Source organism: Microplitis demolitor, chromosome 2, assembly GCF_026212275.2.
Source record: "Microplitis demolitor isolate Queensland-Clemson2020A chromosome 2, iyMicDemo2.1a, whole genome shotgun sequence".
NCBI classification, from domain to species: Eukaryota; Metazoa; Arthropoda; class Insecta; order Hymenoptera; family Braconidae; genus Microplitis; species Microplitis demolitor.
The window spans coordinates 22,865,622-22,893,293 of NC_068546.1; the positions used below are offsets into that span (position 1 = coordinate 22,865,622).

At 37.6% G+C, this 27,672-nt stretch overlaps 1 protein-coding gene across 3 annotated transcripts in view; it reads left to right on the forward strand.

Moving 5' to 3' along the window:
- The window catches only part of LOC103574771 (protein jim lovell), a 69,474-nt gene that overhangs the window by 20,509 nt on the left and 21,293 nt on the right, over positions 1 to 27,672 (forward strand). For 2 of the 3 annotated variants that reach the window (XM_014445353.2, XM_014445354.2), the window contains exon 3: positions 19,483 to 19,664. The gene's annotated coding sequence lies outside the window, so the exon portion shown is untranslated. The remainder of the gene's footprint in view (positions 1 to 19,482; positions 19,665 to 27,672) is intronic. The other variant, XM_014445352.2, reaches the window with a different exon arrangement.

Genomic DNA, 27,672 nt, shown 5'->3' on the forward strand with positions numbered 1-27,672 from the left:
TAACTTACGAGCTGCTGGATTTATACGCAATCAATCTGTTTGTATTATAAATTGTGGTAATTAAAATGAAAGACTTTTTTTTTAACTTTCATGCCCTCTTTTTTAATTTCAGAGGGCAATATATGTTTTTTAATTGTCCTTATCGCGATGCATGCGTGACTTTTGTAAATTACCTTCAATGAGTTGTGCTTTATTACAAAAACTTTTCTAAAACCGTGTGTCATGTGTCGTTTGTTACGCAGTCTAAAACTTAATCATACAACAACAAAAAAAAAAAAAAAAAAAAAAAAGTAATTTTTCATCTCGTCTTATCGATTTCTGCATATAATTACTAATTTTTTTTATCTTTTCTTCTTGTTTTTTGATCCGTAGTTTGAAACTACTTTACAAAACGGTTTATTTAGTTAACATGGAAATGAATTCGGGGAAATTCATATTGGAGTTATTTGGCAGCTTCGCACCTTGAATGATTAAGTTTTGATTGGTGGTTAAATTTAACGTAAAAGCAGAATCACCGATCCATGACTACAGCCACAATCCACATCCGGATATGGTTAATATAATTCTTTCCTGTAAGTTTATAAATCGGGAGATATTTTAAAATTAAAAAACAAAAGACTCTTTATAAATCTCTTTGACCCTTGAATCCACATTATATTATTATTTTATTCATAATATTCGTCTACGAAATAAAATAATCTTTTTAAAAATTCATTTATCACCATTTAAGAACGACAGAGATAAAAATAATTAACGTAATAAAAGATCTATTGAATTTTTATAACGACCAAGAGGTTAAAGGAGGGAGGAGGAGGGGGAAAGAGAGGGTTGAGTAGAGCTTTTGGTTAATGGTCTTGGCAAGTCTGTAGTCCGCGTCTTATTTCTCAGGGAAGGATCAAATGGTATATAGATATATATGTGTATAGATATATATTGGGGCAAGTTGGAGATGGACGGTTTGTAAAGGCTATATGGGTATATGGCTATATGGGTATATGCTACGGCGATGAAGAGAAGGCAAAGGAGAAACGGCATTCGAGGGCGTTCATAGACGTCCGGTACGGTTTTAGTCTCAACTCTGAGAGAGACTTGGAGACCTCGTGGTCCAAGAGACTAGACAAAGACACTCGACGAAAGGCCTTAGTCAAGAAGAGGAGCAACTTTAAACTGAGTGAGAACTGGAGAAATGGAGCGAGAAAGCGAGACGGCCGGTTATACACAGACGAGTCCAACAAAGCCAAGACGTAGAGGATACTACCGACATTACAGTACAATCAGCGGCTAAGCCGGGCATTGATTTTGCGTATACTGTTCCGCACATCATTTGTGTGCTTCTAGGTCCTTTCACAAATACACTCATTCCCTACTACGCCGGATACTGGGTGTTTATTCAATCCCATTCCGGATACTATCCAAGGTTCGATAAATTTTAACAAAATTCCTGAATCCTTCAAATTTTTATCCCCAATTTATTCATACCCACTGTAGGCTTTAGTATCCAAAAATTTAACACAACGAATAGTTCAATATGTCCTGAAGAAAATTTCACTGTCATATTGTAGTTTTTCAAAATTGTCTTGATAGTTTTAAAAAAATTTATTTAAAACATCAAACCAATAGTTGAATACAACAAATTGGGTTATAAAAAATTTGTTGGATTTTAAAACGAATATATTTGTAAATGTTGTATCGGAGAAAGGAATAGTATCACCCGTTAGGTCCAGTATATGCAAGTTTATAGGAACATTAATGTAGGAGTGTATACGAGTGTGAGTATAACGATACATTTGCAGTACTGGGAAATGTGTATAAGACTCTAGGGAGAATCAGAGAGGGTGGGTGGGTGGTCTGGGAGGGTTTTGCGGTATGAGGGAGTTGTACAGGAGGAAAGCGGACGGTCTTAGCGGTATCTTGGCTCCCTACTCTCTCTTTTAGCAGTACTCTCGCTCTGTCCGAGGGGTTGAGAAACGGCTAAATACCTCAGGATTGTTACTATTGCCACCCTCCCTTGCTCCGTTCCCCGTCGACTCTTCTCTCTCTCTCTCTCTCTGTGTCTTATTCGCATCCTTCGGCTCCTACACTCACCCCACGGCCACCTCCTGCTGCCTACAACATTTGATGGGGTGGAATGGGTTAATGCTATTGATTCACGTGTACGAGGCGCTCGGGTAGAAGCTGAGACGGCCACTGTTTGACAGTAACGGATCCGTTGTCTTGTCTAGGGGGACCATCATTAACTTTGCCCTATTTTATTTTTTATATCCTTTATCGAACCCACTTAATTATTATTTTTATTATCAATGTGACTTATCCGCTTCTTTTGACCGCTCCTCAGACACTTTTGCCAGCCAAATAAATTAGATTCATTAATTTTAAAGTTAATTATATATAATACAATAAAATGGTCTTTGGATATATTTATTGAAGATTAATGGAGATGAGATTCACTGAATGGAATTTATTTATTTTTATTATTTTTTTTCAACTATTTTCTTGTTTAAAATCTCCTCCAAGATTCTCTTAGTGTTATTTACGATGATAATTAATCGTGGAAATCCGCTAATAAACCCGGGCGACAAAATACCTCGTCGAGAAGAGCCAGCCTCGGTGCCAGAAAATAAACTCAGGGAAGCGCGAGTGTCAAGTTTTAACTTTTCGAGGGTGTTGAAAATAATATTACCAAATCTTGAGTTTATATTGAGTAATAAAATATCACAGCATATATGTATATACATATATATATTAACATCTAAAAATAATAAACAATGATTATAAAAGTAATCGTAATAATAACAAGAGCAATGACAAATCCAGACAAAAATGGGATAATAAAAATAAGACGTAAATAATTTCCTTGGATTTATTGTAGGAGCATCGGGTACGGGATAATAAACAAATAATAATAAAATGAAGAAAGAAAAAAATAAAAAAAAAAGTAAATATTTAAAGAAGGTTTCGAATGGTCCGAACCACTTGTATAAAAGGTCCTTTTAAGTTGTATAGCTTTGGCTAACGAACGGGCAACGATGATGAACGAGGACGATGACGAAGATGAAGACAAGGGGCTGGAGAAGCATCAAGGAGGAGTATGACGATGAGAACCGACGATATCTTGAGAAGATATAGACGCGCTGATAAATAAACCGAGGCAAAAGTACATTGTCCAATTACAATAATGAGATGGTCCTCGTTATTAAGGCGCGCGAAAAAGGAGGTACCCGGGAACGGCCGTTAGATTGTAGAGACGATCAGAGCCAGAGGAACAAGACATGGATTATTTGGCTGATGAAAAATGATAGGGGGTGCTGGATAAAATTGAATAAAAGTATAGTTTATATACTTTGTACAGTAGTACCGCCGCACTGGTACTAGTAAACTGCTACTGGGGTAGATATATCCTATAGGTAGAAGATGGCTAGTGAATTGGTAGTGAGTAAGGTGGGTAAAGTAAATGAGGTAGATGAGTTTAAGACGTAAATACAGGAATATAAAGCCAAAGGGAGTGAGGAATAAAGTGAACATTGTAAATTATCATGACGTGTAATACAATATGCAGATAGATATTTGCATGGAGACGCGGGGGGTGGTGATCGGGGGTTTAAATCCCTACCCTTGAGCCGGACACGAACTTGGTGGGGGTAAGAAACTGTGAAATATCGATTAAGTTTGCCAGTAAGACAAGGAACGTCCGCGGGTGGCCTGAGAGAGTGAACTAGTGGTACATATATATGTATATATGTATATATGTATATATGAGCCAGGATGAGAGCTGGCGGGGTTGGAGCGGTCGGAGGAGTGAATAAGGAAGACTCTGGGATGAGGTGGCAAGGGTTTTAGGGATGAAAGAGGTGGTCAGGGGTGGTGGGAAGGTGATATGAGCATTGTATCGGAGAATTAACGGTAGCCTCCCTCCATCTTACTATCCAGACGTCTTACCCCCTCACAGAAACTCACGGTAACTCACTAGTGTATAGTGCTCAGTACTACAACTCTGCTGCACAGAGAGTAGAGAAGCCAGAGAACTACTACTCGTTGGTTATAGTGTACGTTCTCTCTCAGCATCTTGGCCCCTAGCCACCTTTCTCCGAGTCTCCTATACACAACCCCCCCGGGTACACAGCACCGGCGTCTACAAGATCGGCCTGCCCAGCACACGTCCCGGATTTCATCCCCCAGGCAACCCGCTATCCGGTGTTGCAATCTAAATAAATGCCACTCTGTCTTATACTTGTTTTCTATCTTTACTTTTTTGTTTTTAGTTATTGTTTTTTTTTTTTCTGTTTTTTTTTTGTTTTTAGTTTTCAGAAGACGGTTATTTACTTTTATTTGCTCGCAAGACGGTTTTGTATTTTTCACTTAAAGTCCCAGGGCTGTCGTTATAAAGAATCACGACACATGTGAAAAGGAAAAAGTGGAAAATAAGACGGAGGATGGAGTTTATAGAGTGTGGGAACTTTCTGAGGGATTTGTTCGATAAGATTGATGTAAACAGGTACTTGGCACGCCGTAAGAGAGTGTCTTGAGATATATTGAAGAGCCGAAGCTAGAGTCGAAGCCCAAGGTGCAGAGGGGTGCAAAATACCGCGTGTTTAGAAAACCCCGGGGGTTCCCACACACATAATCTACCCTTTGCGATGAGAGTAGTCTACTTTTCCGGGAGGGTTGTGTGGAAATAAGTTCCCGTACGTACGTGGTTAACGTATATAAGAACCAAGACTCTTCTCTTGTAGTAATTCTGGGGGAAAACTGAGCAGGCTATAAACAGCTTGTTGCTTCTCTGCCCTGTCGACTACCGACTACCGACTATACACATGCTTTCACATACATGTCTATCTATATATTAGACATATAAAGTATGTGTACACATGAGTTGGTTTCTGTAAAAAACAACAAAGCTGGAAAATTGTCACGGCCTCTAGGTGTGTAACAATGCCAGAATTATCTACAACAGTACCTGTCATTAACAATCATTATCAACGCATCGCTAGTCTTTGCTGAAGAATTCTGAGCTAAACAGAGGAAAAAAAGACAAACTGTTTGTTGAAGCGTGTGAGAAAAATTGTTGCTTTTTATTTTTCCCAGCAAACATTAATTTTTATGAGACTGCTGTAAATAACCAACATGTATGTGAGTATGTATGTGTGATACTTAAAAGTGATGAAAAGGAATTGTAAAATAAATTTATCTGCTGAAACAAAATGCTTGGAATAAATGATGACGAATATTTTGGGATTGTTTGGGACGTTGATTATTCACCAAGAGAAATAGATATGATGTCCGGCGATAAATTCCATAACGTTGGATGCCGCGTCCTAAGAGGGATACTTCTGAGATTGCATCGAGATGCGAAATTCGTACAACGTCGGATTATCAGAAGGCATGCACTGAGGAGAGTAAGAGCTCCGCGGGCCTAACCACTGGTGGGATGAGTAGTCGAGTTGGTAGTAACCCAAGAGCCCAACAGGGTGGACTACTCAAGTTCCCGGTAAATGCGGAAGGCGTACAGCAGATGAGGAAAACTGAAGATGAAGCGGCGAGAGGAGGAATGGTCGGACGAATATAGAGGATAGATCTCAAACAGGATAGAAGTGGAGAGACGCAGAAGGAGTAGTACTGAGGTGGTTAGGACTCTCGCGAATAGTCCGAGGGTGGCAAAGACAGAACACAAAACGAAGTAGGGTGAGTTGGATGAGTAGAATGAGTAGGATGAGTAGGATGAGAAGAAGAGAGAGAGAGAGAGAGAGAGAGAGCGAAAGAGAGTCCAAGTAGAGTAAGGGTTTCTAGATACTAACCCTTGGCCAGGCCGCACCCGAGGTCCAGAATAATCTACAATCCATATCAGTCTTAGCTAGTCGTAGAGTCCACCTTCTTCCAAGCAACCATCCCCGTGTTCCCCTTAAACATCCAGAGCCTTCCTCACCCCGCAGCATCCACATCATCGCCAGCATATCCACTACCCACTACCCACTACCACCTACCTAGCCGATGCTTCTCCAGAGTGGCCCCTTTCTACCCCAAGAGTTAAAACCCCTTTTGGCTCCCAGCTCGTCTTGCTCTTGCTCTCGGTCGTCTTGGTCCTTACCACCACACTATATACCAGAAGCAGAAGCAGTAGCAGCAGCAGCAGCAGTTCACAACACCCTCACCCACTCTTAGTTCGGATGGTTCGCCTTCGTCTTACGTCTTAGCCACAAACCCTTGGTGTGCAAGGACCAGCCGGCTAGTCAATACCCCACACACTCATCCTACTTCTGCGTGAACCAACACTACAGCACTACTAGAGTTGAGACTACTGGGTAAAATTACTCATAGACACATGCTCTATGCATGTCTGTATGCTTCTGCCTCCCTGCCGATACACTACGCCTGGACAACTACCATTCGAAGAGAGCCTTTGCTCTAGAGAACCGAGTGGACCCTCGAGTTGCATCTAACATCTCCAAAGGCAGACACGATAGACGATAGACTATATCCCTAAAGGAAGAACACTTCTATCCCTCATCTTTCCCTTCTCTCTCTCTCTTCTCTTTATCCTTAACACCAACTGAATTCTCTTTAGGACGTCTCAGCTTGTCTTTCTTCTCCCACACTAACCTGCTTTCACGTCGTCTTGACGATAAATTCCCCCGACTCGCGTATCGCTGACTCGATATACTTGTACTTGTATATATATATATATATACATACATATATTTGATACCTTGTTCTGTAACCTCTTGCTGGCTATTTTAGCATGACTGAGGTGTTGGATCGTTACTTTGTTTCAGTTATCAAAATTATTCCTTATCGATTTATCATTTATAACTTTTAAATTGAATGTTTAATTTACATTAACATGTTTTATATGTTTGAACAAAGCTCTCTTCGTGATTGAATATATACTTCTGACTTATTAATGTTATGACAATCGAATAAATGTCTTACTCAATTGTTAATTCATTCAATTCGATTTTCACATCCGGTCTTATTACTATTTATACAATGTATATTAATCTCAGAAAATTGTACAAATTAAGATACATCTCTGTGCTCTGTAATGCCGTAATAAGTATAACCGGCACCCAACCTAATTATATTTCATACTTTACGACTCATAAAACCAAAGATACCATCATCTCAACTGTTTTCAGTCTTATATCTTCATAATTACAATCGGAAATTACTTAGATACTTTGCGTTTCACCTGCAGTCAGCAGCCAATCAATATATATACATATTCAACTTTTCATTACACTGTAAAAATATTTTTATAAATTATTACCATCGAGTAATTCTATTATGAAGAAATTTTAATCAGACTTTTCTTTCATTAGCCCTTCTAATCTCTAAATTAAAAAACTATTTTTCTATTACTTGAATTTTTTTTTTTTTTTTTTTTTTTTTTTTTTTTACATATAAAAAATGTCTTTTATGAAAACAAATTACTTACCATTCACACTTTTGCACAATGTGCTGTCGGTTAAATTTTCATTCATGCCCAAAACGGACCAATGTATTATTAAACCCATAGTCAAATTGAATATTTAATTGAGTAATTATTAAATTAGGTTGCTATGATTCTTGGAGAAATCTAACGTTAATATTTAATAAGAGATATTCGTCTTAAAATCCTGTTACTACGTCTTACATACATGCAGACACAGCAAAAACGATATCTATTTTAAGATTTAATTTATAATCATGAAATCCATAAAGTATCTCTTAAATAATTAACCACCAGCTTCCATACATCTTCATAAACTTGCCATTCATCTTGACAAATTTTATTTTTAATTATGGTAGTATTTAATCCTGTTATATTACCAACTAGAACGGATGTGGAAAATTGATTTATTTTATTGTCACTAAAATTGATAAATTTAGTTTAACATGTATTGGATATTTTTTTATTTTAGATTTTATGCTACGAAAAGTAGTGGCCTGTGAAATATTTCAAAAAGAGCAAAATGAAAAAAAAAAAAAAAGGAAATAATAATAAAAATAAGAAAGTTGAGAGTTTGTGAACTCGGACGGAAAGGAAAATGTTTAAATGTTCTTATACTCACGTCGGTACAGTGTATGTAGGATTTTCTAGGAAATAAGTACGATGTAGGAAATAAAGTGGACTGGGTTTTACAACCTTACCTGTCTGTCTAAGCACCTTACGATCTTTACGAGTGGATGATATTCGTGACAGAGTCCTTAAAATGGATTAAAATAGCACGTACATTCATATCCTGTATCCTGAACAACCCATGACACTTAACATAGACACAGTGTGTCCAGTACCGTATATATTTGGCTTTTTCTTTTCTTTTTCAGGTGTACATAGGTATATAATAAACGAAAAGCCATATATATTCGGAACTAAGTAGACGTGGAACGTGGAGACAGCTCTTTAGCTGTCTTTGCACTCATGCCAACTTTCTTGAGCCAATATTTCTAATCTGTTTCTCTTTTATGGAATTTGCTGCGTCATGTATGACGTCTTTATTTTTTGGACAATAGAGATTATTTAATCGCTTGGAATTACTATAAATTATAATAGTCGAAATTTGGTCATCGTAGAAATTAAAGAAAAATTTACTTCTCGATGTATGTAAATTTGAGTTATCAAGTATTTGATAAAATATACAATAGACCGAAACATTGTTCTTAAACAATCAATTCAACATGCAGCGACGCCAACTTTTTTCAAAGCCAATATATATTGCCATCATAATTTAACTTGATCATAGCGTTGAAATAAAAAAAAAAAAAAAAAAAAAATAAAAATAAAAACAATGGTAAATTGTTCTGGCGACAAAATTATTGGCGAGTCTGGAGCCAAATTTAAAAAACCAACTGGTGCATAAAAAAAGTTGTGAAAGAACCGAACAAAGTAACTCGTACATAGAATACTCGCGTAATAAGCGTCGAGAAATTGGTAAGAGATAAAAAGCAAAAAATAAACGAGAGGGTTGATGTTGAATTTACTTTTGACATTAGGGTATGGCACGCTAATGACACAGCACGAAACCTTGGGCCGAGTCACTTTGTCTTAGCGGTCTGTTCTTAGAATTATATATTATCCTTTATTTCGCTCTCCTCTTTCCTGAAAATCTTCCACTCATACTCGTCACTTTATGTTTCATAATTATTACTCCTTCGTACCTATTTTGCGCAGCTCATCTCCCCCTCCTTTCATCACTCTTCATATATATTTTTTTGTCTCTCTTATTTCCACATTTTACGTACTAATTTTTTTTCTCCCTCTCATTATTTGCGAGATAAATTCTTGTCTTTTTCTCCCCACCCTTTTTTTTTATCTTTCTTCATTTCTTTCTTATGTTATTTTCTGTGCACTTTATACTGCGGGCCTACGCTCTCAAACAAGTATTGTATGAATGAGCCCTCTAAAAGATGAACAACACACCACGTCCAAGGATAAACACATAATACTTTAGTGCTGAGCTTTATGCCTTCTGCGAACACTGATCAGCTATTAACTCATTATTATTATTATTATTATTTAAAAAAAAAAGAAAATTTTTTTTTCCAATCTGTAGCAAACAATGACTATACACCTGACCAAAAGCTACCAAAATAATTTTCACTTGCAGAAAACGAAATTTTTTTTTTATAATAAAACTGTAAAAATGAAGGTCATGTATGAAAATATTTTTCTACAAGTACTTTAAGTCTTTTATGATGGTTTATTTTCGATCTTAAATGTAAGATGTCTATTGTGTCAAGCCAATAAAAAAAAAAAAAAAAAAAAAACGTACGCTACTAATCCCGACAATCGGTACCCAGAACCTGTCGTAAAACTTGTGTACTTTAAGGTTTTGTTGACAAGTGCATAGACCAAAAATCTAAGGGACTTACAGTTTTATTTTTTCTGGATTCGTTAGGGGACAAAAATTTTAAATTTATTCCCTCCAATAGCTTTATTAATATTTTAATCAAAAGCTTTCATTTAAAAATTATAAAAATATATATTTTCATTAATTTTAATAAGAAATATCTGAGATTTGAAAACCTGAAAAAAAAAAAAGTAATTTGGGTAATCTATTGCTGCATAATTAAAAACAGACGTCATGTCATCTAAATATAATAAATAACATTTCTCCCATTTTCCTGGGCAATAAATTTTCCCATGCTAAAAGTAATATATTAAAATCGTCAGTAGGTATTTAAATGCGTAGAAAAATGTTAAAAACGCCTTTACTTTAACACAATGCCCACAAAATTCACCACACATGTCATTTAGCCAAGTACACTTTGCTCAAAAGTAAATTTAAGTTGTTTCCGTCATAGTCAGGTACATGAACATGAATAGAGTAATCCAAAAGAATCTTTCATTTTGAAAGGAACACAGGTATGACGAGGGGAAGAGCTCCACTCATTCTATTCTCCCGTATTTATATACTCAATATATATACTACATACTATACACAACATATACATTTGTAAAGAGCGTAAAGAGCATGCATACACTGTGTATAAGGTTTTTCTTAAAGAATATTTTCAAGGGTATTGCACAGACTCAGGTGTCCGCGTGTATGCACCGACACACCGCAGGAGACTTATTCTCGACCCTTAACACGACCTTTGTATTATATTTATACCTTACATTACCTTCTTGTCATACAATTTAGCTCCACACATTTCCGTATACAAAACTCATTAAAAACAATTTATTTATTTTTATCCGAGTAATTGTTAAATTTAATTATTTATAAACAGTATTTTTTTTCTGAAAAAAAAAAAAAAAAAAAAAAAAATATTCTATAGGTTGAAATTGATGAATTTCTGGAAACAAACAAGTTTATCTGTAAAAATAAAATAAAATGAATCGTGAACTGTTAAAATAACTATCATATCCTTGTAGTCGAGGTCCCTTGGGTTTGCGACATGAAACTACAGACTTTTATACTCATTGGGCTGTAGTTAAACCTCTGCTCCTCTGGCACCTACTCCCGCAACGCTAATCTCTCTTAGATCTCCGCGGAATCTCATTAGAAATTCATAACCGTTTCCCGCCGCCCCGCGGGTTTCCCGGGGGCCAGCAGCGAGCCCGAGTCAGCTCGAACCTCCAACAAAATATAAAAAAGAATAAGAAAAAAAAGCACCCAAGAAATAACGCGAAATACATTTAAAATTAATTACTTGGCTGATGGAAACTAGAAACCTACTGCAAGTTAACTTCTCATTCAAATTTTACCGAGTTTGAAATACCAACAAAAATTATTTTTATCACTAGAGCTAACTCCCACTAATTATTTTTATTTATTTTTAAATTGCTCCCAGGAATAATTTACTTTCTTAATAATATAAAAATTATTTTTTAAAATCGTTTCCCTAACGATGAGCTTATTGCTTCGGTAGCCTCATAGACTTATTTAAATATTAGCTTATTACTCGGTGGTCGAGATAAATAGATAAATAGATTGCCGTCGGCTCGATGATAAGATTTTCTCGACTCGTAAACATTTAACCATCAGGATATTTCAATTCGTACCCTACTCATTTTCTTTTTTTTTTTTTTTTTTTTTTTTCTTTTTTATCTTCACTCTTTTATTAGAACTTGGCTCAGAAACTCCATCCTCATTTCAATCTTTTTATTTTATTTCTATCTATTTTCTTTTTTTTTTTAAATCTCGTACTTCTCACGTGGAAAATATTCCATTGGGTCCGCTGGTTCCACTGCTCGAAGGACTTTTCCCGGACCTGGGAGTAATTAACTGCTTAACGAAGTAAACACGCGGCCATCTTGCCAGCTCCGGGCTCCAGAGCAGCTACCGGATGGCTGATGCTGTTTTGCCTCGAGCTACAACTACGACTACCGCGATGACTAGTACGGATTCCGTCAGTACCGCATCATTTTTTTTTAATTCATTTTTATTTTTACTCCTTTTCTTTCAGGCTTTCATTCGCGTACCGAAAGACGTCTTTCAGTAAAGTATTCGTTTATTTTTATTTTTACTTATTTCGAATCGCGACGAGGATTTTATTTGCGATATTAACGCGATTCGCGACCGGCAACTCCGCCCTCCTGAGTCTTTTGCATTTCAGTTCATAAAATTTTTTTTTCCTTCATTTCATACTTTTATCGACTATATATACTTGATATATTTATAAATGTATGTACATTTGTAAATGAGTTTATAATTTTAAAAGTGGCTTTGAAAGTTTTAAAGTTGAAAAAAATTCCATTGGAAAACTACAAAAGGGAATCGCGTGACACTCATGTGGATAATGGATGGATCTATCGATTGCGAAGTTAAGAAGGCCCAGAAAAATTTAAAGATATAAATAGTAGCTGGTATGGAGTTGAAGAAGAAAAGAGGAGGGCTGCCGCACAGGTCGAGGGGTCCGGGTCGCACGATCCTGGTTGATCTTTGCGCTCGTGCGATCTCCTGCTCAGGCCTAATCCTATCCGAGTCTTGCCCGATCCTTCTTCTCGCTCTTGTTCATCATCAAACTCATTACACTATAGGATGCATGTGTTATCAACCTTTTCTTTTCACTTTTTGACATTTATCATCGATTTTTTTAATTTATTTAATTTTTTAACAAAAGACATCATATTATCCATTATAAAAAAATTTAAAAAAAGTACGGATATTATGATACTCAGGCAACATGTGTGGATTTAGTATCATTTGATAGTCGCCCAAACACATGTTGATGCTCCCTCCGTTTTCCCGCGTCGTTTGCTTCTCTCCCCACTCGACGTAGTCTTATATTCTCCGCAATAAGTAAACCTTTATGCGTCTATACAAGATCCTTAGGCTCAACAGTAAGGAGTAAACCTAGCATATGATATCCTCCGGTTACCCCAGCATCCAGCACCCAGCACCTCTGCACCCTCAAAAAAATAAAAATAACCGGCGAGTAAAAATAAAAATCCCTTGCAAGTAAGTGAGTCGTGCATCTCCCACAATTAGTCTAGATCTATTTTATTCTCCAACAGTCAGTCGGAATTTATCGTCCGGCACGGCACTATATCCACAATGTATTATAGAGAGAAAATATATGTATATACATAAGAAAAGAACAAGATAACGCGAGCAAAGCTTGCGAAGAAGATAACAAACCTCCATGGCAACTAAAAATAATAAAAATAATAAAAATAAAACTCGAGCGAATCATCGTGTCCGGCACTTTGTTTACAGCTTGTTGCAGATTGTTCCGCCAAGGAATTGAGATACCATTCACCTATAATACATTATTACTCTTCTTCTCATCCTCAACACTATTCCACTACACTACTCTCAACTACTCTCGACTACTCTCTTGATGTTCACATTTACAGCGGCATTCTCGATCGTACATTGCTCCGCGCACCGCCCGTCACGATTTAGCGGCCAAGTGACGAGAGACACGACTTTAACAATCCAAAATGCCGTGCGATTGTTTTACATCCAATACAAATATAAATACAAATACTACTACCAATACCACAGGCCATACCACTAGCTCTTTAAATCATTCCTTATTTGTTAATATTCTTCCTCATCCTCGGCATACATATATATCTATATATCTATATATTTGTTGATGCACACTCTCATTGTTCCTCATCTCTATACATCTAACAACAATTCCTATACCCAATCATTCAGTGGTTCCTACATCAATGCACGACAAATAAACGTGACTACATAATCGACTAGGGTGCCAGACGCCCTGCAAAAGGTCACAAGAGCTACTATAACTATAACTATAATATATTACTCAAAGATATCTTTGAATAAAATTCACGTGATGTATGATGGTATTAAAAAATTAAGTAATTTTGCTCCGACTGTGAACCTCTGAACAAGAAGGAGTCGAAAAAAAAAAAAAAAAAAGAATTTATCTGACATTACACAGATCTTATTCTTTATTATTTTTCCTAAATGTATATTATATATGACAGGTATAGATATATAGATCCATACTTGCTGCTGGGTAATGTGATTTCTTTTCACGGAAATTTATTAAAGGGATATATACATATACTGTGCATTAATCCACCCCTCTTGAACACTTGTCATAATATAATTTAATAGTACACACCCTTGGCAGCAGCAGCAACTCTTCTACCAAAAGTCGCTTTAATTTTCCACATTTAATAAAGAAAGTGAATGTGGATGATGATGATGATGATGATGATTCGAGAAAGAAAAAGTAAATAGAGAAGATTCTGAGCACTGAGGATATCGAAAAAAAAATACTAAAAGTTTAAGAGAAAGGCGATTGACAAATAGTTTGTCGATAATGTACTCGAGTAAACACGCTTGAGGCATAAAGAAACGGTGGGACAGATGACCGGATGTGATGGGACGACAAAAAACCTCCTGTTTCTCATCTCCGATTCTTTCAACTTGTTTTATATTTTTGTTTTTGTTTTTGTTTTGGTTTATTTTTAGCTTAGTTGTATTGGGTGGGATTGAGATGTGGTTTATTTTTCGTTGGCTCGCTCCGGGAGAAAGGATCGCGAATCGTTCGCGCTCACTTTGTTGAGTTTTCTATGACCGGCTGGACAATACACCAGAACGGGCAATCCCAATCTCCCGGTGTCAGAAGTGATTCTCGGGCAAGTACGACCAGACAATCAACACTCTTGATTGAAACTTTGATTAAATAAATTAAATTAAATTTATTTTTTTTTTATTTTTTTCGTTTTATGTTAATAATTAATTATTAATTTTACGAATTATTTAATTATTGTTAAAAGAAAACTGATCGATTTTATAATAAAAACTTTTAAATATTTCTTCTCTTTCATATCTTGTTTTTAAATTTTTTCAATCCCCTAATTTTTACCATCACCAAAACTAATTAATATAAAATTTATCAATGCTATTGAGTTTTTATTAAAATTAAAAAATGTCTTATAAGCATTTAAATGATTAATATTCAACAAAAAAAAAAAATGTTAAATAATCAGTAATAATAATAATAAAAAAGAAAAGATAATCCTAAAAAAATGTCAAAGCATCAATGTTAATCAGGATCCGCGAAATCTCCATTTTTACCCTCAGTATCTCATCTCTATAAAACATAGAGCTGTAATGTTAGTATCCCTGGATCTAAGCATCCCTTCTTACGGCGTACAGCAGGGCTGTAAAATATAAGAATTAAGCACCAGGAATTAACATTCCGAGTGGTGTGACGCAAAGTTGATGTTACGTGTATCGCAACACCCTTATTCGAAACAAAACCCCAGACTCAGACCAAGACCCAGAGCCAGAGCCAGAGCTAGACCCCATACATACATACATACATCTCCCACCTCAAAAAGTTTATTCTCCTTCTTGTTCTTCTTGTTCTTCTCCAACAGCCACCCTTTCATCCACCCATTCACCCACTCCTGCGCTTCTTCCTTATTCTAATTCCACATCCTTTATTTCTCCGCCATTCGTTTTCCGTCTTGAATTCACTCCCTTCCTTCTTTAAGAGACAGCAGTAAAGGAGTAAGGAGTGAAAAAGTGAAGAAGGAGTGAAGGAGTGAAGGAGTGAAGGAGTAAAGAAATAAGGATGCAACTAACTTAAGAGAAAGGAATAAAGAAAGCAAAAAGATTGTAGTAGAGACGGGGAGAGTGAGGGTGGGTTTGTTAAGGGTGAGTAAGACTATATACAGTAGGAGAGGGCATAAGGGGTAGGCTGTCTTATTCTTTCCACTCATTAAGGCGGATCGATGTGCCCGTGGATGATGCGACTACAACGACATGAGAGACTATACATATACATACATACAACCATACAATTCTCTACTCTACAGTACACTAGGGCGGCTAAAGGAAACGGGGTATATATTCTCACGAGAGAATATAGTACAGACTTAAGGGTGCACGTGAATAACAATATATATAGCAATAGCAATAGCAACGTAAAGAACGAACAGAGGAAGAAGTTGAAGAAAATGATGATGAAGAAGTTCGTATCGGGGTAGATTTCTCAACCGGGTGAGACAATCGGTCGACATGTCACAAACACATGTACATATATACATTTACTCTCCACTCCACCACTATATACATTTATATATAATTGTGTATATACTGAGGGAATGAAAATATATATTTCAAAGACGCAACAAAACAATTTAAGAACTCATATATATATACATATAAGAATACTGTGGATTTATGTATCGATTACGTTTTTCGTAACCGTTAAAGCGACATATGTGGATTATATTTAGAGAGAAATATTTATATTGAGTTACATGATATATAATAATATAAAAGTTGTATTTTTTTTTTTTGCTTGTTAGATAAGTCAACGGCTCGTATTTCATCAAGGAAAACATTGACTTTTTATTTACGGTGTGCTGTAGGTGTGTTGCTGTGTAGGTGCGCATCCAAGGGTTTCCGGTTATTATTTCAACCCTTCCAGACAATGGATTTTTTTTACTTAGATTTTTAGATTTGTCTAATTAAAAATCTCGTTTTCATATTTTTTTGAGGAAATTAATTTTCAGAAATAAATAAAATAAATTTTATTAAAAATAAAAAATGTTGTTTGTCATCTGGTAGTTAAAATTACAAATTGATTTAATTCAAATTTGTTTGCGTCATCAGTATCGATTAATTGTAATTAATAACAGATTATTAAATGAATTTTTCTCAATTAAAAAATTCGTATAGATTATTTTAAAATAAAGTTACAATACGGAATAAGAATCTTGAAACTATTAATTAGCTCTGGACGAAAAAAAATTTCTTTAGTCTGCGATAAAAATAAATTCTTTTGTTTTTGGAATCAATCGAATTATCGAGTTATTTAAATATCTCGGTGAATAATTGCCAGGGTTCGGTATATATACATAAAAAAATGTACGGAGCTTTGTTTCAGCTTTAAAACTATTAATTACCAAGCACTTGCTGTTGGGAATAAACTTTTCCGAGTACTTGATCGGCTCGTATTGAAATAACATCGATATCTCAAAGACTCGAGTTTTGAATTCTTTGATAACAAAAAAAAGTTTATAAAAAATAAAATATAAAAAAAAAATTTTGCGGTGTAATTGAAGAGGAATAAGAAGAATCTGGAAGCCAGTGGTGGAGAGTGGTAGTGGGTGGCAGTAGGGTATGACGAGAATCGAGAAGACTTGAGAGGGATGAAGAGAGAAGAACCACGTGGCCGCGCACGTGGTGGTTACTATCTCCCTCGAGTCGAGACGGCAACTCTCTCTTTCTCTTTTACCCTACAACTCTGGTGTAGTACTCGCGGGCCGCGTGTCTGCGTACTGTTAAATCCCGTCAGCTGACCACCACAAAGACTGGACCAACGAACTCACCCCTTCTGGCATCCTTTCCCATCCCTCCCAACGCCAAATACCTTTTTTTATATACTTTCTGTCCGACGACCTAACACTTTTTCCACTTTCATTGGCCCACTAATTTTTTTTTTAATTTTTAATCAATAAAAAACTTTTGTTTCATTTTTTTTTTATTTTTTAATTAAAAATAAAATTGATAAATTTAAAAATAAATAACTTGCGCATATTTAAAAGATGAAAAGAATTTATAAAAAAAAATGTCCTTATGATTCTTATTTATTCACATTTATAATATAACTGTCGTTACACTAATTATTGCCGGGTAAAAATTAATAGCGCTCCAAGACGTGCAGAATTTTTCGAGTGTGACAGCATCTGAAGCGCTAAACAAACAACTAAAGATAAATGTTAAAAAATAAATGTGAATATTTAATGTCGCACACACACATATATATCTATATCTACAATATGTATAATAATTTTTTTGTTGGACCTTTTACGTTATTTATTTCTTTTCCAACGGATGTACCTCTATATCCATACACATATATGTATACAAATATAAATACATAAATGGAAGGGGTGCGCAGCCTACTCGAGGATATTTGACGAGCTACCCCATCCACTGTGGCCCCTGACGAAATATGCATAACGCTTATTCGTTGCAACTTTTATCTCTTTCTCTTTTCCACTCCAGTGTCTCCTTACCCTCGTCCTCATCCTCATCCTCATCCTCATCCTCGTCCTCTTCTCCCTTAATACTGTAAAACAGACTTACATATACATATATATAAATACAAACATAACATACATCTTTTACTCAGCTCACACACTTACGTACACGAATGGAAGCAATTCAGTCGCATCCTCTCGTACTCGACAAAATTTCAAAGTTTTAACCCGAGCGTGTGTGTCATCCCCATCATCCGAATTATAACCAGACGTTGCTCGAGTAAAATTGTAGAAATATTAAACAAGACTAACGAAAAAAAAAAATGATATAAAAAATGATATAAAAAGTATATAAATATGCGTTAAAAAAATTTTTAAGGAAGAAAAAAAAATAATTGAATGTAAGGTAGACGTAAATAAATGAGTAAAATATTTTTTCATTAGTCCGATCTCGCTCAGATAGGAGTCTAAGAGAAAAAAAAATAAATCGGTGTTATTTTCTCATGGGGGTATATATATAAAGACATGACTTTGACATACGTCTTGTAAAGTACGTTTGTATGTAGATCGTGAAGAACCACGCCCTCGCCGATTTGAAATACCTCATACCCATTTGGATAAATAAAGAGAGAAAGAAAGATGTTGGGGTGGGGTGGGGTGGGGTAGGAGAGTGTGTGTCAGCTTTTAGCATACTACTCGGTCGGCATATCGCATCGCGTAGTCTTCTGCCCACCCCTAATGACGCAAGCAAAGCAAAACAAAGAAAGGTTTATACGTCTTTGCCTCAACTCCTCTAGCATCCTCTCTACCTTTGGTTGAGTTGAGTCGAGTCGAGTCGAGTCGAGCGAGCGAGTCTTTAGTGTATAGACTACTCAGGCTCCTGACTACTGTGCCTTCAGCTCACTCACATGCGCGCAAATGAAATCGATTAAAATGCTGGGCGCAACTTCTCGCCAGTAGAAAGAGAGTAAAGTGAGAAAACTAATGCCGGATCGAGGAAATATGTGTAAGCGAGTAAGAAAGAACCTGGAACGTGAGTTTTCTCTCTCCAGCTGAACCTTCCATTCCGTCTTATATAGAGCCCCCGCGACTCACTAACACAGCTCCTGTTACTTTCTTACCTCCGGCAAGCTCTTGCCCGTAAGAAACCAACAAGAAAACCCTTACGTACCATCTACACCCACCTCCCCCATCTTCCCCATCTCCTACATTTCTCATCCTCCTCTTTCTTCTTCTTCTTATCAACCCCCACAATCCCACACCCCGGCAGTATGTGTATCCCTGTCAGGTTGACTTGTCTGTGATTGTACGTCGGTGATTATTCCTCCGGCAATTGTCTCACATCAAACTGCTTCGCCTTCGATTGCAATACTTTCAAGAAATATTTTTTTTTTTAAGTCTTTCTATTGTCATGCTGACACGAGGGTATCGATAAAATAAATCTTTCGGTTATTTATTTACTTTTTTTTTTTCTCCACCAAATTTTGAAAAATTTTTAATTAATGATATATTTGATAGCAATAGTCATCAAAAAAATAAAATAATAATAAAAAAAAAAAAAATGTATGTTTCAGCATAAAGAAAGTACGCATGAAGAAATTAGGAAGAGAGAAAAGCGAATGGCAGAAGTCTGAGTGAAGGGTGGCGTAAGAGCAAAGAGGGTGGAAGCGAGAAGGGTGGTCCACAAGCAACGAACGAACGAACGAGTAGGGTGGTGAGTCGACTGGGAAGAGTAGCTAAGACGCCCGGCTCCCAAGTAATTATAAAATGCAATCAATACTTTACATATTTTTCACGCAGCCTCTTTTTACTCCTCATTTATTTTTCCTTACGACTCGGAAAACTCCCCCTGCCACTCTCGGCTGGCATAAGACAAAAAACAAAAAAAAAAAAACAAATACCGCAAAATTCAAAGCGTGAAAAATTTTTTTAATTTCAATAAATTTACTAATTAAAACTCTTCTTTATTTAATCTCGGGATGATTAGAGTAGGAATAACAATTGTAGTGGTCTAAATGCCCGGCAAGAGAAAAGGAGGAAATAGGAGGGGAAAGGGGGGTAGAAGGTCTGCATAATCCACATCACGCATCCCCTGATTAATGTCCCGGTGTTTCCTGGCCCTCGGGGCCACAAAAAAATAAAAAAAAAAACCAACGAACGAACGAACGAACCAAGTAAGTAATAGTGCCAGCGTTCAAGGGTTGCCGTTGCTGTTCCCGTTCACTGTATATTCCTCGTCGCTGGGAATGAGTAGCAAAGAAGACGACGTCGTCGTCGTCGTAGTCGTCTCTTAGTCGTAGTCGTAGTCGTACGTTGTAGGCAAGGGGTAGTAAGCAAGTGTATAGAGTGAATATATCTATAGAGAACTGGTTGACTGAGGGTAGAAAGAAGCGGGTGGTCGCGAGGGTAGGAACGGCCAGATTTTAACGATTCCTCTGCCGCGGAGTCTTAAGAGAAAGAATGGCGGGGATGGGTTGAAATGAGAGCGGGGGTGAGTATAGAGTGAAAGAGTGAAAGAGTGAAGGAGTGAGAGAATGAGGGTTTTGTCGAGTGGGATGAGGATGAGGATGAGGGTGAACGTCGGCCTGAGGGTGCCAGGGGGTCGACTCAACAGAGAGCGGGGGGACACTCTCAAGGGGCAGAGGAGGTAAGCTACGAGTGAGGAATAGAAGGAGGAGAAGGAGGCCGAGTGGAGCGCGGGCCGAGGGGCCAACGCGAAATGAAGAAATTCTATCTACATTTCCAACCCTTCATGCCGCACGTCTTACCCGCCCGACAGCATGCAGAAACCCCCGACTCTTCTTTTCCTACTACTCTTCTTTCTTCTTTCTTCCTTCTTCTCTCTTATTCTCTTGCGTTTCTTCCGCCTCTTCGGAACCCGGCCGGCACCCTCGTCCTTCCACCCACCGGCAACTGTACAACCATCCCACTGAGACAATACCAACGCACCCCTTACGATCCCACCTACCGCGATCCTCGCGCACCCTTTTCAACCAGCATCTCTACCACCTCAGACGACGAGAATACCTACTCAGAGTCAACCGGCTTCTCCACTACACTCTAGTCCTCTTTATATTTATATTCCTTTCCTCTCTCTCTCTCTCTCTCTCCTTGTTTTTTTTTCCTAACCCACTATAGTTTTTAATATCTACTCTACGGCTGCATTTTTTTATAGAAAACCTATCATGTGCCCTAATTATCCATATACTTCAAAATTTTTCTGACCGTTGATAAATATTTGAAACTTAAAAAATGACAGTAAAAAATTTTTTTGTTTCTAATTGAAAGCGCGGTGAGATCAGATAGACCCTGATAAATAATAAATGCTGAAAAAAGTCTTTTCCCCAAAAAGGTTGGTCCGGGGCTGAGTTTTGTGTGTTTTCGAGCCTTACATGAGGATACGTGGTTCTGAAACAATAGCAGTCTGATGGGGACATGACAATAGAAGACTCTTACCTCGACGCTTCCCTCGCGTCTCTTTATCTCTATCTGAGTCTCGAACAGAAGTAGATAGAGCCCCCAACCTAAAGCTCCAGAGTCCCCAGTCCCCAAACCACGTTAGCTAACTCCACACAAGTCCTCAGAGTCTTCCATCGGAGATTTCACATATTTACGTATATTGAGGTATTGAGGTATTCGATGAACCGATGTACTACTCACCCCAGCACCTCCCCCACGTACCTATCTACCTTGCAGTAAATTTTCTACCCTCAGTAGCAAATCGAATTTAACCCCCTGAGACGATCAATCGTTTTATCGACATTATTACTTTTACATCCGCTTTACAACTTTCATTTTTATTTATTTTATTTCCCCATTAATTATAATTATTAATTTTTTATTTAACGACGGCAACAATAACAATAACAATAACAATAATAATAATAATGAAAATAATAATAACTTTATTTGGCATTGTCCAAGGACAAAGGAAGTTAAAAAAATTTTATAATAGACAAAAAAAATTAAGATAAAAAGACGAATGAAAAGAAGAAGAATCTCTTGTCGCAAGAATACTTCACTCGAATCTCTCGACTCTCTCACTACTCGCGTCCTCAAAGTTTTATTGGCCCCGTCCTCTATACTCTATACATATATTTAGAGACATAAAGGGGATTAAACAGAAGGGTTGCATCCTGTCTGAAAAAATCTTGACAAAAAATTTTAAAATAAAATCCCATCATAATAAAACTCGTCAATCAGGACAGCCAAAGCGAGGCAAAAAAAAGTTATATACAAAAAAACAAAAGCAAAAAAAAAACATTCTTATCTGCGAGTGTATACACGCAGGAGATAATGAGTGGTGCCTAGTACGACTAGGTTCCTTTTTTTCTCTCTCCCTCTCTTTCTGAATTTTTTTTAGTCATAGCGAGGGTGAATAAGCGTAAGAGTAGAGTAGCGCGGGTATAAGTATAAGAGTATAGTTAAGGGGTGGCAGGAGGTCGAGCGTCGAATAGAAAGGAGATGGGGAGAGGCCCGGGTGGGTAGTAAAGAAAACTCTAGTCCTCCTGACGAAGCCTCGGTCGAAAATTCGGGAGTTGGGGGCACGTAGCACGAAATGAGGGTTCCTGAGTTTTTGCCAGTCGATCAATAAAAGTCTCGGTGCTTAGCTCGAATACACGCGGCTCTTACTCCAATACTTGTCCTACACTTTATAACGAAGAAGGCGCAAGCAAATTAGTTAAAAGAAGAGACAATTCTTTAAGATAAAGACACGAGATATATCAGAGAGCGAGAGCAAGACCATCAAGACCCATCAAGGCCAAGACTAAGACCAAGACTCATTTTCACTGCTCACACGTATGGAGAAATTTTTCTTTACTACTGCGTACATGCATTAATTTAACTCGATTCACCCTCTTATTTTTAGCCCTCCTTAAACTCTAAGCCGACTCATCAACGCCATCGGTTTTAAAAACCAGCCTTATGTCTTTGGTCTTTGAATCCCCCGTATCCCGTAATCTTTTCTTTATCCCGTGTGTTATGTTGCTTGTCTTTTTTTCTCCCGTCTTTTGGTACAGTTTTACAACACCCGCGTGTGTACAACCGATCCATAATTATCGCCAGCAACTTTCTTGTCGGCGACGTGCACGCAACTTTAACTCTTATATACTTAACTTCCTTCCGTATACGCGCTTTCTACATCACTACCATAGCAACCCCTTATTGCGATCAACGCTGCCAACGGGTTTTATATAAACATATCTATTATCTATGTCTATCTATGTAAACATGTATGCGTATATTGTCTACGATATATTTATGTATGGTGTCTATAGAAGAGTATAATGAAAGTTGAAAGTAGATGCAACTACTCGAGATGCACTCACACTTAATAGACGTTACTTTATAATTGAGTATCTCAATCAACGTCTATTCAATGCTATTTTTGAGGCAAGTATATTTGCGCTACAACGGTATTAAAGATATTTAACACTGTAACATTAAGAATACATATGTACAGTGTCATCTTGATTCATCTATGCTCTAATAAGTCATGTAAGTGAAAAAAAAAAAAATTCTCGGAGAGGACTCTACGAACATTTTTCTACTAGAGGACATCATAATGAACAAAAAACGTTTATGGTATGATAGGTTATTCCCAACAGGAGCAAAGTTACGGGCTACTCTTTATAGAAAATCATCTCTACCCATGTCCACCCATCTCCACCATGACTCATATGGGTCTCAACTCAAAAAATAAATTATTCCCAGGACTTTTCATGGCCTTTCCGACTCGAGGGCATCATAATGAACAAAAAACGTTTATGGTATGATGGGTTATTCCCAACAGGAGCAAAGTTACGGGCTACTCTTTATAGAAAATCATCTCTACCCATGTCCACCCATCTCCACCATGACTCATATGGGTCTCAACTCAAAAAATAAATTATTCCCAGGACTTTTCATGGCCTTTCCGACTTGAGGGCATCATAATGAACAAAAAACGTTTATGGTATGATGGGTTATTCCCAACAGGAGCAAAGTTACGGGCTACTCTTTATAGAAAATCATCTCTACCCATGTCCACCCATCTCCACCATGACTCATATGGGTCTCAACGGAAAAAAAAAAATTATTCCCAGGACTTTTCATGGCCTTTCCGACTCGAGGGCATCATAATGAACAAAAAACGTTTATGGTATGATGGGTTATTCCCAACAGGAGCAAAGTTACGGGCTACTCTTTATAGAAAATCATCTCTACCCATGTCCACCCATCTCCACCATGACTCATATGGGTCTCAACTCAAAAAATAAATTATTCCCAGGACTTTTCATGGCCTTTCCGACTTGAGGGCATCATAATGAACAAAAAACGTTTATGGTATGATGGGTTATTCCCAACAGGAGCAAAGTTACGGGCTACTCTTTATAGAAAATCATCTCTACCCATGTCCACCCATCTCCACCATGACTCATATGGGTCTCAACTCAAAAAATAAATTATTCCCAGGACTTTTCATGGCCTTTCCGACTCGAGGGCATCATAATGAACAAAAAACGTTTATGGTATGATGGGTTATTCCCAACAGGAGCAAAGTTACGGGCTACTCTTTATAGAAAATCATCTCTACCCATGTCCACCCATCTCCACCATGACTCATATGGGTCTCAACTCAAAAAATAAATTATTCCCAGGACTTTTCATGGCCTTTCCGACTCGAGGGCATCATAATGAACAAAAAACGTTTATGGTATGATGGGTTATTCCCAACAGGAGCAAAGTTACGGGCTACTCTTTATAGAAAATCATCTCTACCCATGTCCACCCATCTCCACCATGACTCATATGGGTCTCAACTCAAAAAATAAATTATTCCCAGGACTTTTCATGGCCTTTCCGACTCGAGGGCATCATAATGAACAAAAAACGTTTATGGTATGATGGGTTATTCCCAACAGGAGCAAAGTTACGGGCTACTCTTTATAGAAAATCATCTCTACCCATGTCCACCCATCTCCACCATGACTCATATGGGTCTCAACTCAAAAAATAAATTATTCCCAGGACTTTTCATGGCCTTTCCGACTTGAGGGCATCATAATGAACAAAAAACGTTTATGGTATGATGGGTTATTCCCAACAGGAGCAAAGTTACGGGCTACTCTTTATAGAAAATCATCTCTACCCATGTCCACCCATCTCCACCATGACTCATATGGGTCTCAACGGAAAAAAAAAAATTATTCCCAGGACTTTTCATGGCCTTTCCGACTCGAGGGCATCATAATGAACAAAAAACGTTTATGGTATGATGGGTTATTCCCAACAGGAGCAAAGTTACGGGCTACTCTTTATAGAAAATCATCTCTACCCATGTCCACCCATCTCCACCATGACTCATATGGGTCTCAACTCAAAAAATAAATTATTCCCAGGACTTTTCATGGCCTTTCCGACTTGAGGGCATCATAATGAACAAAAAACGTTTATGGTATGATGGGTTATTCCCAACAGGAGCAAAGTTACGGGCTACTCTTTATAGAAAATCATCTCTACCCATGTCCACCCATCTCCACCATGACTCATATGGGTCTCAACTCAAAAAATAAATTATTCCCAGGACTTTTCATGGCCTTTCCGACTCGAGGGCATCATAATGAACAAAAAACGTTTATGGTATGATGGGTTATTCCCAACAGGAGCAAAGTTACGGGCTACTCTTTATAGAAAATCATCTCTACCCATGTCCACCCATCTCCACCATGACTCATATGGGTCTCAACTCAAAAAATAAATTATTCCCAGGACTTTTCATGGCCTTTCCGACTCGAGGGCATCATAATGAACAAAAAACGTTTATGGTATGATGGGTTATTCCCAACAGGAGCAAAGTTACGGGCTACTCTTTATAGAAAATCATCTCTACCCATGTCCACCCATCTCCACCATGACTCATATGGGTCTCAACTCAAAAAATAAATTATTCCCAGGACTTTTCATGGCCTTTCCGACTCGAGGGCATCATAATGAACAAAAAACGTTTATGGTATGATGGGTTATTCCCAACAGGAGCAAAGTTACGGGCTACTCTTTATAGAAAATCATCTCTACCCATGTCCACCCATCTCCACCATGACTCATATGGGTCTCAACTCAAAAAATAAATTATTCCCAGGACTTTTCATGGCCTTTCCGACTTGAGGGCATCATAATGAACAAAAAACGTTTATGGTATGATGGGTTATTCCCAACAGGAGCAAAGTTACGGGCTACTCTTTATAGAAAATCATCTCTACCCATGTCCACCCATCTCCACCATGACTCATATGGGTCTCAACTCAAAAAATAAATTATTCCCAGGACTTTTCATGGCCTTTCCGACTTGAGGGCATCATAATGAACAAAAAACGTTTATGGTATGATGGGTTATTCCCAACAGGAGCAAAGTTACGGGCTACTCTTTATAGAAAATCATCTCTACCCATGTCCACCCATCTCCACCATGACTCATATGGGTCTCAACTCAAAAAATAAATTATTCCCAGGACTTTTCATGGCCTTTCCGACTTGAGGGCATCATAATGAACAAAAAACGTTTATGGTATGATGGGTTATTCCCAACAGGAGCAAAGTTACGGGCTACTCTTTATAGAAAATCATCTCTACCCATGTCCACCCATCTCCACCATGACTCATATGGGTCTCAACTCAAAAAATAAATTATTCCCAGGACTTTTCATGGCCTTTCCGACTCGAGGGCATCATAATGAACAAAAAACGTTTATGGTATGATGGGTTATTCCCAACAGGAGCAAAGTTACGGGCTACTCTTTATAGAAAATCATCTCTACCCATGTCCACCCATCTCCACCATGACTCATATGGGTCTCAACTCAAAAAATAAATTATTCCCAGGACTTTTCATGGCCTTTCCGACTCGAGGGCATCATAATGAACAAAAAACGTTTATGGTATGATGGGTTATTCCCAACAGGAGCAAAGTTACGGGCTACTCTTTATAGAAAATCATCTCTACCCATGTCCACCCATCTCCACCATGACTCATATGGGTCTCAACTCAAAAAATAAATTATTCCCAGGACTTTTCATGGCCTTTCCGACTCGAGGGCATCATAATGAACAAAAAACGTTTATGGTATGATGGGTTATTCCCAACAGGAGCAAAGTTACGGGCTACTCTTTATAGAAAATCATCTCTACCCATGTCCACCCATCTCCACCATGACTCATATGGGTCTCAACTCAAAAAATAAATTATTCCCAGGACTTTTCATGGCCTTTCCGACTCGAGGGCATCATAATGAACAAAAAACGTTTATGGTATGATGGGTTATTCCCAACAGGAGCAAAGTTACGGGCTACTCTTTATAGAAAATCATCTCTACCCATGTCCACCCATCTCCACCATGACTCATATGGGTCTCAACTCAAAAAATAAATTATTCCCAGGACTTTTCATGGCCTTTCCGACTCGAGGGCATCATAATGAACAAAAAACGTTTATGGTATGATGGGTTATTCCCAACAGGAGCAAAGTTACGGGCTACTCTTTATAGAAAATCATCTCTACCCATGTCCACCCATCTCCACCATGACTCATATGGGTCTCAACTCAAAAAATAAATTATTCCCAGGACTTTTCATGGCCTTTCCGACTCGAGGGCATCATAATGAACAAAAAACGTTTATGGTATGATGGGTTATTCCCAACAGGAGCAAAGTTACGGGCTACTCTTTATAGAAAATCATCTCTACCCATGTCCACCCATCTCCACCATGACTCATATGGGTCTCAA